Genomic DNA, 13,311 nt, shown 5'->3' with positions numbered 1-13,311 from the left:
AGCATCTACATTAGATAAATTCACTAAACAATCCCTCTAGTATTTTCTGTGTTTTATTTTACTGCAGGTATAGGATATAGAAAATAAAGATTTCTCTACTTAATCAAGAATAAATGACTGCCAAGGGTCAGAATTTGTGTTTAAAATCAGATCTTTGTGACTCCAAAGTGACTTACCTACTTTGAGACAGCCATAATTCTGGCCTTGAAAAAGTTTGGACTCCAGTAATAGTCAAGTTTCTGACTTTCTTTTGGAGAAAAGTTTTGTTTTCTTTTTTTCTTCTGAAATATTCTTAGGAGACTAATTGAATTATAAAGTGCAAAAAATGTTTTGTATTATATAATAAACAAAAGCTTGCTCTGAATTGAAAATAATATTTAAAATCTATTATGACCTGCCATTGTAGAAGAGATGCAGAGTACACTTGGAAAATAAATGTTTTAATAAGATATTTTTAGTTTCTCAAATCCCAGTGTGAGGTAGGAAAAATAAGGTAGGATTCCCAGACTAGACAAAGAAAAAGAAAGGGAGAGATGCTGTTTCCAAACAACATCTTCAGGTTAAAGATGTTTCTTATTATAACTCTTAGAAATAGCTCTGTACCCATACTGTGCATATTTCAATGCACATCTGTGGTTTGTTCTTCCAGTGTTTTGACTCTAAAATTAGAAGGCTCCACTTGGAAGAAAGCCAAGGTAATCATCAGAAGGGCTAGTGCCTAATGGAGACCGGGACCAGTATAAAAGACTGCCAGGGAAGAAACCATGGGCAATTTAGGGTAAAATGTAGAAGACATCTGTTTTGTTCTCGGCACAAATGCAATAGAAGTCAAACCAATAACAGGATATTGGAAACCAAATAAAAGAAAGGATAATTCTTGAGTTCAGAAATAGCGAAGAACATTTCTAAACTGTTATGTACAGTTTTAGGATTCTGCACACATGATGACAAGCAGGTTAGAATGCAGTAACTGTGATTTACATTTGTTAAGGATGTAGAATAGATTAAAATTCTATTACTTCAACCATTTATTCACTCAGTATAAATGTGCTTTGTATCTGTTACTTCCGAGCCCAAACATAGGTGCTGTAAGAGATAGGAAGAGAATCATACTAATTTTTGACTATCTAAAGCCACCAACATGTTGGACCGCTTCATTTACTCCTCATCACGATCTGCCCTCTATGAAGTGATCATGTGTTCAAGGAGAAGCTTCAAAGTGACAGGGCGGCCTTCAAACCCATGTCTGTCTACACTGAAAGCTCTTATACTTGTTCACTGTGTCCCATCACCTCCCAGAGACGAGAAACGAATGAGAAAGACACCGTCATTATATTAAACGAGTTTGAACACAAGGACACAAAATAATATCTGGTTACAAATAACTACAACGTAAGTTTCTTAAGAGTGAATTCGAGTGTCAGTGGCGTTCATCCCTTCTTGCCTAGGGCTAAAGTTTCAGCTAGGCCTGGAAGGATGAGTAGCATGTAGCCAGGCAGAGAGAAAGGAAATTAAACTCCAAAATTAATTATAAAATATATGATTTCTTAGACTTAAAAAAGGAATATGAATCAAATGGAATCACTAAAGCAGGTCCTTCTCTGAGAGATGACTCCTCTGTCTCCTTCATATTTCAGGCTCCTTCCCCCTCACACACACACACATGCTCACTCTCCCAATAAATAAATACATAAGATACAAAAATTCTGTTCCTATAGTCCTGAAGGACCATTACATCAAGATTTAACTAATAATTTGGGGAAAATAACACATGTTTTGAGAAAAAGGGAGAATGACAGGCATTTGCTGAGTCACTCAGATCTTTCGAGACATAATTCTGAGGCGACTGAATCAGAAGGTGGGATTGAACACCGACTGAGGAGGCTCCGTGCTTCCCCACAAATGAAAGACACACAGAAAGATGAAGAGAAGCAAAGCATAAGGGATGTTACTAAGGGATTTCCCTGGTGGTCCAGAGGTTAAGACTTTGTGTGTCCACTGCAGGGGGCCTGGGTTTGATGATCCCTGGTCTGGGAACTAAGATCCGGAATGTTGAGCAGCTAAAACAACACAAAACAAAGCTCCACTGAAATTTAAAGAGTGCGTCCCTGCACATTCTACCACCTCTTTACTTTTGAAAGCAAGAATTCCCAGTTTTGACTGCTGTTCTGTGTTGTGAGGTTGTTTTCCTTCACAGAAGTTGTCTTTCAACAGCTTGTTTAAAGGCAAAGTGTGTACAAAAGTTCAAAGAACACACTAGGATTAAAAAAAAATACATGAGATAAAGGTTGAAGAAAGTAAAGGATCTGATGTAATAACCTTAAGCAATGATGCCTACCAAATTTGGTCATGAAATTTGCTCCCCACATTTTATAATAATTTCTCTAAAAAGCAATATCAAAAAATAAAAGTTAGTGTTTTCTTTATACTGTTATTTGGGGAAACTATGTAACACCTTTGAAAAAACCCAGTATTTCTGTGATTTGTCTTAAAAAGTAATGAAGCAATGATATCAATAGGTGGCAGAGGTAGAAAACTGGTTTCTTGGCATATTTCTAAGCTCCTGAAAAAAAATCAGGTTTTAGAGAAGAGACAAAGTTAAAGAGAAACAATAAATAAAGAATCTACAGTATTCCAGAGTAATACAAAACAAGTATCTTATGCCCTATCCTTCATTTCAGGAATTTAAAAAAATGGAATATGAGATATAATGTTCAAATATTGAATTTTAACAATTATACTTCTGTTCCAGGAATATTTTTCCTAAATTTATAAAATTGCTGTTTCCTTCACAGAAGAAATCTGCATTCACTGGAAAAGGTTAGAACATCTCAGAAAGAATAAGAAAGGATAAAATGTCCTGAAGTAGATAATAGCATTTACAATAGGTTTTATACACCCAATGACCCTATAACATTGGTTATTTATAGGCAGTGAGAACATACTGGTTATAGATTTTTGGAAAATTTTAGTGAGATGAAGATTTTATTTGGTGACTTGTCTCCCAGAAGAGGATAGCAATAAACTCTTTTCTGCACTTATTCTTATAAATGTAAAAAGAAATACTACAAAACTTTTAAGACTCTTCTCTGTCTTTAACTTTTGACATTTAATTATAATGTGTCTTGGTGTGGGTGTCTTTGATTCATCTTGTTTGGAACTCTGTGTGCTTCCTGGACTTGTCTTCTGTTTTGTTCGCCAGGAGAGGGAAGTTTTCAGCCATTATTTCTTCAAACAGGTTTTCCATCCCTTTCTCTCTTCTCCTCTGGGGCCTCTCTAATGTAAATGTTAGTATGCTTGTAGTTGTCCTAGGGAGTCTTAATCCTCATCGGTTTTTATTCATTTTTTCTTTTTGCTGTTCTCATGGGGTGGTTTCCACTAACCTGTTTTCCAGATTGCTGATCCGTTCTTCTACATCCACTAATCTGCTGCTGATTTCCTCTACTGTATTTTCTATTTTGGTTATTGAATTCTTCAGTTCTGACTGGGTCTTTTTTATATAGTCTGTCTTTGCGAGTCCTCATTGAGTCCATCCCTTCCTCTCCTAACTGTGGTGAGCATTCTGATGACTATCATTTTGAACACTTTATCAGGTAAATTGCTATCATCTCATTTAGTTCTTTTTCTGACGTTTTGATCTTTGGCTTTGGTTTGTAAGAATTCCTTTCTCTTTTCATTTTGCCTGTGTGTCTGTTTGTATGCATTAGGTAGATGAGCTACAGCTCCTGTTGTTGAAAGGGTAGGCTTCTGTAGAAGGTGTCCTGTGGGGCAATTCCTCCTGGTCACCAGAGCCAGGTGCTCTGGGGTGTCCCCTGTGTGTGCTGTGTGCATCCTCCTGCTGTGTTTGGATCACAATTGTGCCCTGGTTGGGGCTGTGTGGCTCTATTGACTGCTATGGGCTCATGGTATGCAGGCAATCGCTCCCCAGAGGTGGAGCCACTCTGTACAGTTGCCCGTGCCAGCTAGGTCACATGCCAGGTGGGGCAGGGGCCACTAAGGGGGTAGTTGAGCAGGGTGGGTCCTCAGGAGAATCTGGGGTGGTGCACATGGTGTTAGCTAGTTGATGGAGAGTGACAGAAATGTTGCTTGCCAGTCCTGGGCCAGCTAGGTGAAGGAGAGGTACCTTCAATGGCACCTGCCAACGCCCTCATCCCTGGAGAAAGTGTCTCAGCTCCCTACCCCTCCAGCATCACTCCCAAAATGACTAGTGAGCCTCCTTCAGGGTATGACCCAGGCGCCCTTCACATTTTCCTGCCTCTGTGCTTGTACTCAGAGCAAGTGAGTTTACATGTGAACCTTTCAAGAGCAGAGTCTCAGTTTTCCACAGCCCTCCAGCTCTTCCAAGTGTAAACCCCACTGGTCTTCAAAGCCAAATGTTATGGGGGCTCATCTTCCTTGTGCAGGTACCAAGGGGGTCCCCAGGTGGGACTTGGAGCCCTCACTCCATAGAGGGCACCTCCACAGTTGTGATGTCTCTCCCGCTAGTGGGTCACGCACTCTGGGTACAGGTTCTGTCTAGACTGCATCTTTGACCCTCCTGCCTACCTTGACACGGCATTCTGTTTACATTCCAAGCTGCAGAAAATCTGCTGTGCTCGTCTTCAGGTCATTCCCAGAGATAATCGTTCCGCATGTAGCTGTAGTCTTGATGTGCCCACAGGAGGAGCTGAGCTCAGGATCTTCCTACTCTGCCTTCTTGATCTGGAACCGCTAAATATTTGTTCAATAGAGGGGAAAAAAAAGGTACTCTTTGGGTTTTATTCCTTATAAAATACCAGCTTCCTTCCTTTACATTGTGCATGTTCATTACTGTTCAGTTCAGTTCAGTCGCTCAGTCATGTCCGACTCTTTGCAACCCCATGAATCGCAGCACGCCAGGCCTCCCTGTCCATCACCAACTCCCGGAGTCCACCCACACTCATGTCCATCGAGTTGGTGAGGCCATCCCGCCATCTCATCCTCTGTCATCCTCTTCTCCTCCTGCCCCCAATCCCTCCCAGCATCAGAGTCTTTTCCAATGAGTCAACTCTTCGCATGAGGTGGCCAAAGTATTGGAGTTTCAGCTATAGCATCAGTCCTTCCAAAGAACACCCAGGACTGATCTCCTTTAGAATGAACTGTACATGCCCATTATTATACATGTTCTGTGAGACAAAATTCTGTGAGAAAGATACAAGTTAAATTTATCTTAAAAAATCAAAAGAAAAACAGATGAGAGTAGATGAAAGATTATAAAGTCTAGGCTAGGCTGTAGTGTTACATGCTTTTTAGTTCACTGCTCTTCCCTATAAACTGACTATAAATATAGTCTCTCTAATGACTGCAGGTCTGTAGAATATTAACTCACTGCAAATGCTGATAGTTTTAGAAACTTTGACCTCGAGAATGTAAAATAAAATAGAAAAATGACTTTTTTCTAATAATATTTTTTTAGCTTTGGAAGAAAAGAATCTGAATTTGCTCTTTATTGCAGCAAAAGGTTAGCGAACAAGGGCTATGATGGTCAATTATTTGTCCTGTGGCAGTTGTATACTCTTATTACAGCAGCTTTCTAATACGTTTTAAAATCTGGTTGGGAAAATATGGCCTTACTAATTCATGCTTCTAATAGTCTTTCTAATCACATTTCTTCTTCAAAAAATATTTAAGTCACTTCATTAATTTCCTCCCCCTCCAAACCACTGGATTTCTTTTTATAATTAATTAAATATAGATTAATTTGAATTGGCATTTTCATGATATTAAACCTTCCCATATAGGAACATAATATGTGTTTTTCTTTATTTAAATTGTTTTGTAAATATACATATATATGTATTTTTAATGTTATTAATAGTTTCCTCTCTAAGGGTCCTACCCCAAACCAAGAGCTTTATATAAGAAAAATACCAGTTAAATTAATAGGAACAACAGAAGTAAAGTGGAAAGGGAGGCTTAAAAACAGCTTAAGCTGTTTGTGGTGGATACAGACTGGAAAAAGCAAACAAAAAGCCTAGAGATTGCCCATGGATGATGAAAATGGGCATTAGGGCTTTAGGGATTGTAGCCGGAGCCTGGCAAGTCGCAGCTCCTTCAATTCTCCCCCTCCAGCCACCACCTTATTCCAGACACCTCAGTCATTCCTGAACTCCCAGGTCTGGTTCTTCTGACTTTTCCAGTGGATGTGACTTTTGGCATTTGAAGGATTTAGGATAAATTCTTATTATCAAAAACACAGATTCCTATTGCTGGGAAAGGTGGTCTCACGCTCAGTCTTTCGACCCCAATACAAAGGTGGACCTTAAGCCTGGAACTGTTCCTCAACGAGACACAAAGAGCCCACACAGCCTGTGCCAGGCTCGTCACCTTGTGTGGGAATACCTTTCCTTGTTTCAGGGGCAGCAAACACTCTTTTGTCTCTGCTTGATGCAAGGGCAGGATGAGGCACCTGTCCAACCCCCCATTACATCTGCCCCGAGAGGGATGAGGACAGGGCTCCTTTCACTGCGGTGTGAGAGGGGTTTGCAGAGGCCAACTCCTCTTCATTAGCTCCAGGGAGAGACACGCTGGCCACAGGGGACCCACACGCACTGCTGAAGCTGATCTCGCTCTCTTTCTGCTCTTTGTGAGTTTAGCATTGTTGTAGCCAGTGCCTGACAGCACTGTGTTATCCTCGACAACTCTGATACCAAGATGCATTGGGCAGAAGTGTTTAGAGTCCTCCCCTGGGATTGCTAACTGGTGCACAGCACTCCGCTTGACACCCACTGAAAAATTATAAGCAATAACCTTTCAGAGGTAGACGCTAATCAGCAGCTTCAGTTGGATGTTCATAACTACAGACCAGGAATGAACGAAGCAGCGATAACAATGAATTGAGAAAGATGCCAAGGACGGCAGTGGTGCTTAGAACAGGTTATTAAGACAGAAGATAGAGTCAAGAATCAAAAGATTGATCCCACCACTTCTTCTATTTATACACACCCATATAAAAATATACCAAATCCCATGATATCATTTAAAGAAAAGATTCATGCAACTATACCAAGACAACCACACAAGATTCTCTTCTGAAAAAACAATATCCTATTTATCTTCAGAAATATTTCTTTCATATATTAAAAAGAGGTTATCAACTTCTCTATTTACTGGAATATACAATGAAGACTGCTTCATAATTATGATGGTCTTTTACAAAGAATAAAGGACATGACCTAATTTATAATAAGTAAAAGGTAGAGATATTGACAAATAAGATGACAATGGGTAGATAATAAAAGATAAAAATCAACTTTGATCTAGAAATACCTTTCTTTATAAATCCTGCATAATAATTCTAAATTTCTGGATTGTGTTCTCTGGAGAGAAGTTGACCTGGCTTGAATACCTTTATCTCATTTTCTAAAGAGGAAAAAAGGTTCTCCAAATGCCTGAATACTTCTCTAAAGGAACACTCAGAGAAAAGAACTGTGTCTGAATGAAAAATGTAGAGAATAAACAAAGCAGATTAACTGTGCTACACTGGAGTGAGATAGTGAAAGACTTAATAAAATGAGAAGTGCCAGATAGGACCTATCTCCAAGCTTGTAAATAATCTGCAGCCATCAGAGGTATCTCTTTCCACCTACTGAAGCCAAGCAATAAATGAGGACAGAATGACTTCACACAAAATCTCCTGAGTTAGTGTCACAAGGCACACTTCAAGCATTCAAAGCAGAAAATAGTGGAGGAAATCCAGCCTCCTGGGAAATCTCTCATGGGTCAGATACTACATGTGAAATTTCACCCTGGTCTTTGTACCTGTATGAGCAGATTGGCAAGTAATGAGTTCTGAGCTCCAAAAATGATGCCATCTTGGTCTTTAAGTCCAAGGAGAAAAGAAGATAACAAAATTAAACATTTGGAGCAGGTTTCCAATGAAATCTCCTGCATTAATAAACATTTGCTTAGGTAATGTACATATGTTCTCCAAGATTGATGGATGAGAAGTAGTTTGTGAACAGCTCTGTCATAATTTAATGTTTTCTGAGTTTATTCTAGGATTTTTAAAAGCTGGGCTAGCAAAGGAAAGTGAGATGTAAATGTAAAAAAATTCCTCTGTGATATGCTAGACCTTCCAAATGTCCATATTAGATTCATGTTGTCTGGCTAGCAGTTCTTGCCTGCAAAATCCCACAGACAGAGGAGCCTGGCGGACTCCTGGGGTCACAAAGAGTTGGACATGACTGAGCAACTAACACTTTTTTTGTAAAGCTGTCACTGAAAACAAGAAACCTGTACTCACATCACAATGTAACCTTGAGAGGAGCCTGTTATGTTTACCAGGCAGGAGTGGGTGTATCTATTGAATTAAACTTAGTAATCATGTAAAAAATAAATAAATAAAATAACCTTTCTCCATTCATAACTCCACTGCAGTGGCCTTAGCTTCTGCTACATGATCTCTTTCTTCAATATTTTGGTTGATGTGTGGCATAAAGACCAAGACTCTATCATAGACACAACCTTGGCTATCAGCCACTGAGTCCTAGCAGGCTGCAAAGCGGTGATGAGAATAAGCTTCTTTAGTTAGCTGGAGGGACTCAGGTCTTTGATATACCATGATGGAATCCTCCAAGAATGTTGTTCTAGGTTAGACAAGAAGATACTGGGACACAGCCAAGCAGATAAAAATTGCACACATGTTATAGTATGGGTAAGAGGTGACTGCAGAGAAGACCTCAAGAATAAATGTAAATGTTTCAATGCTATGAGGTAAAATTGATGAATTAATTACAATGATGCAAATGACATCAAATTTGCCCAGAACATCACCATAGGACCTGAGCCTCATGTATCCCTCTGCTAGTTTTTATGCTTGTTTATAAATATGAGAGAAAATCCTTTCTCACCAGTACATGATGAGTGTGGCCACCAAGTCAGTGTCGCCAGCTAACAGCATCTGGTCACTTGATAGTGTTGGTCTGTCCCCAGGCAGAACTGCTGCTAAATCAGGACTCAGAGGTATCAAGAAATATTATTGGTTGGCTCTGAGTAACTTTTATCTTTTATCCAAAGTCACATAATCACTAAGTGACAGGGTAGAAAGGCATGAATCAAATTTTCAAACAAAAATTATAATCCAATGAAAATTTTGTACTGTGTCTTTTATGATCCACAAATCATGATTTTTATGTAAGACAAAAAAACAATTCCTGATGTTTTATGGAATTATTTCTATGCAGGTGTATTTCTGTTAATTAACCTGATTTACTTTAAATTAACAGAAAAAAATTTATTATTTTTTCCCCTCAACTAAATGTGCATTACAGGTGAATGGCCACCAAGAAACAAAAACAAAACACACAGGCAAAAAAAATCACAAAAAACAAACCAGTGTGCTGTGTATGCTGCTGCTGCTGCTGCTAAGTCGCTTCAGTCGTGTCCGACTCTGTATGACCCCAGAGACGGCAGCCCACCAGGCTCCCCCCGTCCCTGGGATTCTCCAGGCAAGAACACTGGAGTGGGCTGCCATTTCCTTCTCCAATGCATGAAAGTGAAAAGTGAAAATGAAGTCGCTCAGTCGTGTCCGACCCTTAGCAACCCCATGGACTGCAGCCTACCAGGCTCTTCCGTCCATGGGATTTTCCAGGCAGGAGTACTGGAGTGGGGTGCCATTGCCTTCTCCGCTGTGTATGCTACCCTAATTCAAAACAAGTAGGTGAAAAGGGTCAAATGCAACCAGGTAACAATTTAAGTGCATTTTTATTTGTTATTGTTTGTTCTTAAGATGGAATGACCTTCTGCTCTTGGGCAGACGCTCACAGTGGGAATCCTAAATTAGAAAAGAAAACTGCTTGAAAACACAGTCTAAACAGGACCCAAAGTGAATGTCTGCAAGAGTTTTGTGAGAATGCAGTGAGGCCGCACCTGCAATATCTAACTCTAACAGGCTTCTCTTCCAGATATGTGCTAACTCCTAACCATCTGTAAGTCCTTGCTCAAATTTCACCTTTCCGGGACGGTCAGCTCTGATCCAACTATTTAATGCTACCACCTCCTTCTGGGCTTCTCTGATAGTTCATTTGGTAAAGAATCTACCTGCAATCTAGGAGACCCGGGTTCCATTCCTGGTTTGGGAAGATCCACTGGAGAAGGGATAGGCTACCCACTCCAGTATTCTTGGACTTTCCTTGTGGCTCAGCTGGTAAAGAATCTGTCTGCAATGCAGGAGACCTGGGTTCGATCTCTGGGTAGGGAAGATCCCCTGGAGAAGGGAAAGGCTACCCACTCTAGTATTCTGGCCTGGAGAATTCCACGGACTGTATAGTCCATGGGGTCGCAAAGAGTCAGACATGACTGAGCCACTTGCACTTTTCTCCAATTCTGGCACTCCTGATCATCCCTAATCTGCTGTTTTCTTTTTCACATAGCATTTAACAACATCAAATATTTTTAAGAGTTTACCTCTGTGAACAAACAAGGAAAAATAACAAGTGGCAATAAAAAAAAAAAAAAAAAGACTCTGAACAGAGAGGAGAATCTGATTTCCAGGGTTACCACAGTATATTATTTCAAATGCCCAGTTCTCAACAAAAAATTGCAAGACACATGACAAAAATATGAAATGTGATGTGTATCAAGCATACATAGACCATACAGGGAAAAAGCAATCAGCAGAAACTGTTCCTGAAGAAACTCAAATATTGGACTTACTAAGGAAAGTTGTTCAATCTGATATTTTAAATATATTCAAAGAATTAAAGAAATCGTGTCTAAAGAACTAAATAGAGAATATCGGTAAGGAGAGACAAAAGGTTAAATAACAAAGATTGAAACAGAAATAATGAAATAGAGAATAGACAATCAATAGTAAAAATAAGATCAAATCAACAAAACCGTCAGTTCGCTCTCCGAAAAAAAAAAAAAATTTGACAACCTTTTAGCTACACGGACCATGAAAAAAGAAAGAGGGCACAAATTACTAAAACCATGGATGAGGGAGATATTTTCCTAGAGAACTTACAGATATAAAGAAGATTATGGGGAAAACCATGAACTATTGTATGCCAACAAGTTAAATAACTTACATGAAATAGACAAACTCCTAAGAAGACACAAACTCCAAGAAGAATTATATAGTTCTCACTTCAGCAACACATATACTAAAATTGCAAAGATACAGAGAAGATTAACATGGCTCCTGTGTAAGGATGACACTAAAATTTTGTTGTTCTACTGATGTAACGTACAGCATGGTAACTATAGTTAACAATACTGTATTATCTATTTGATACTTACTTAAGTTCGTCTTTAAAAGTTCTCATCATAAGAACATACATGTGGTGATGGAATTAACTAAATTTATTGTGGTAACCAATTCACTATATATATATATATATATATATATATAGCTTCCCTTGTAGCTCAGTTGGTAAAGAATCTGCCTGCAGTGCAGGAGATTCGGTTCAATCCCTGGGTCAGGAAGATCCCCTGAAGAGGGAAATGGCAACCCACTCCAGTATCCTTGCCTGGAGAATCTCAAGGACAGAGGAGCCTGGTGGGCTGCAGTCCATGGGGTTGCAAAGAGTTAGGCATGACTGAGCAACTAACTGAGTTAGGCATGACTGAGCAGTATGAAAAGGCAAAATGATAGGATACTGAAAGGGGAACTCCCTGGGTCGGTAGGTGCCCAATATGCTACTGGAGATCAGTGGAGAAATAACTCCAGAAAGAATGAAGGGATGGAGCCAAAGCAAAAATAATACCCAGTTGCAGATGTGACTGGTGATAGAAACAAGGTCCGATGCTGTAAAGAGCAATATTGCATAGGAACCTGGAATGTCACGTCCATGAATCAAGGCAAATTGGAAGTGGTCAAATAGGAGATGGCAAGAGTGAACGTCGACATTCTAGGACTCAGCGAATGGACTGGAATAGGTGAATTTACTCAGATGACCATTATATCTACTACTGTGGGCAGGGATCCCTTAGAAGAAATGGAGTAGCCAACATGGTCAACAAAAGAGTCCGAAATGCAGTACTTGGATGCAATCTCAAAAACGACAGAATGATCTCTGTTCGTTTCCAAGGCAAACCAGTCAATATCATGGTAATCCAAGCTATGCCTCAACCAGTAACGCTGAAGAGACTGAAGTTGAACGGTTCTATGAAGACCTACAAGACCTTCTAGAACTAACACCCAAAAAAGATGTCCTTTTCATTACAGGGGACTGGAATGCAAAAGTAGGAAGTCAAGAAACACCTGGAGTAACAGGCAAATGTGGCCTTGGAGTACGGAATGAAGCAGGGCAAAGGCTAATAGAATTTTGCCAAGAGAACACACTGGTCATAGCAAACACCCTCTTCTAACAACACAAGAGAAGACTCTACACATGGACATCGCCAGATGGTCAATACCAAAATCAGACTGATTATACTCTTTGCAGTCAAAGATGGAGAAGCTCTATGCAGTCAGCAAAAAAAAGACTGGGAGCTGACTGTGGCTCATATCATGAACTCCTTATTGCCAAATTTAGACTTAAATTGAAGAAAGTAGGGAAAACCACTAAACCATTCAGGTATGACCTAAATCAAATCCCTTATGTATACAGTGCAAGTGAGAAATAGATTTAAGGGATTAGATCTGATAGACAGTGCCTGATGAACTATGGACGGAGGTTCCTGACATTGTACAGGAGACAGGGATCAAGACCATCCCCAAGAAAAAGAAATGAAAAAAGGCAAAATGGTTGTCTGAGGAGGACTTACAAATAGCTGAGAAAAGAAGAGAAGCTAAAGGCAAAGGAGAAAAGGAAAGATATAAGCATCTGAATGCAGAGTTCCAAAGAATAGCAAGGAGAGATAAGAAAGCCTTCCTCAGCGATCAATGCAAAGAAATAGAGGAAGACAACAGAATGGGAAAGACTAAAGATCTCTTCAAGAAAATTAGAGATATCAAGGGAACATTTCATGCAAAGATGGGATCACTAAAGGACAGAAATAGTATCAACCTAACAGAAGCAGAAGATATTAAGAAAAAGTGGCAAGAATACACAGAAGAACTATACAAAAAAGAGCTTCATGACCCAGATAACCACAATGGTGTGATCACTGACCTAGAGCCAGACATCCTGGAATGTGAAGTCAAGTGGGCCTTAGGAAGCATCACTACGAACAAAGCTAGTGGTGGTGATGGAATTCCAGTTGAGCTCTTTCAAATCCTGAAAGATGATGCTGTGAAAGTGCTGCACTCAATATGTCAGTAAATTTGGAAAACTCAGCAGTGTCCACAGGACTGGAAAAGGCCAGTTTTCATTCCAATCCCAAAGAAAGGCAATGCAAAGAATGTTC

The 13,311-nt window shown here is 39.7% G+C and overlaps 1 protein-coding gene and 1 non-coding gene across 2 annotated transcripts in view; one reads left to right on the top strand and one right to left on the bottom strand.

Annotated features, from left to right (window-relative positions):
- The window catches only part of LOC129645831 (24-hydroxycholesterol 7-alpha-hydroxylase), an 83,658-nt gene that overhangs the window by 35,738 nt on the left and 34,609 nt on the right, over positions 1 to 13,311 (bottom strand). The window lies entirely within an intron of this gene.
- LOC129648051 (U6 spliceosomal RNA) lies at positions 11,100 to 11,205 on the top strand. Its single transcript, XR_008712653.1, has one exon. It is a non-coding gene; the product is annotated as a U6 spliceosomal RNA (small nuclear RNA).

Source organism: Bubalus kerabau, chromosome 3 (genome assembly GCF_029407905.1).
Source record: "Bubalus kerabau isolate K-KA32 ecotype Philippines breed swamp buffalo chromosome 3, PCC_UOA_SB_1v2, whole genome shotgun sequence".
Lineage (NCBI taxonomy): Eukaryota > Metazoa > Chordata > Mammalia > Artiodactyla > Bovidae > Bubalus > Bubalus kerabau.
The sequence above is the reverse complement of the archived record's forward strand: the minus strand, read 5'-3'. Positions and strand labels throughout refer to the sequence as shown.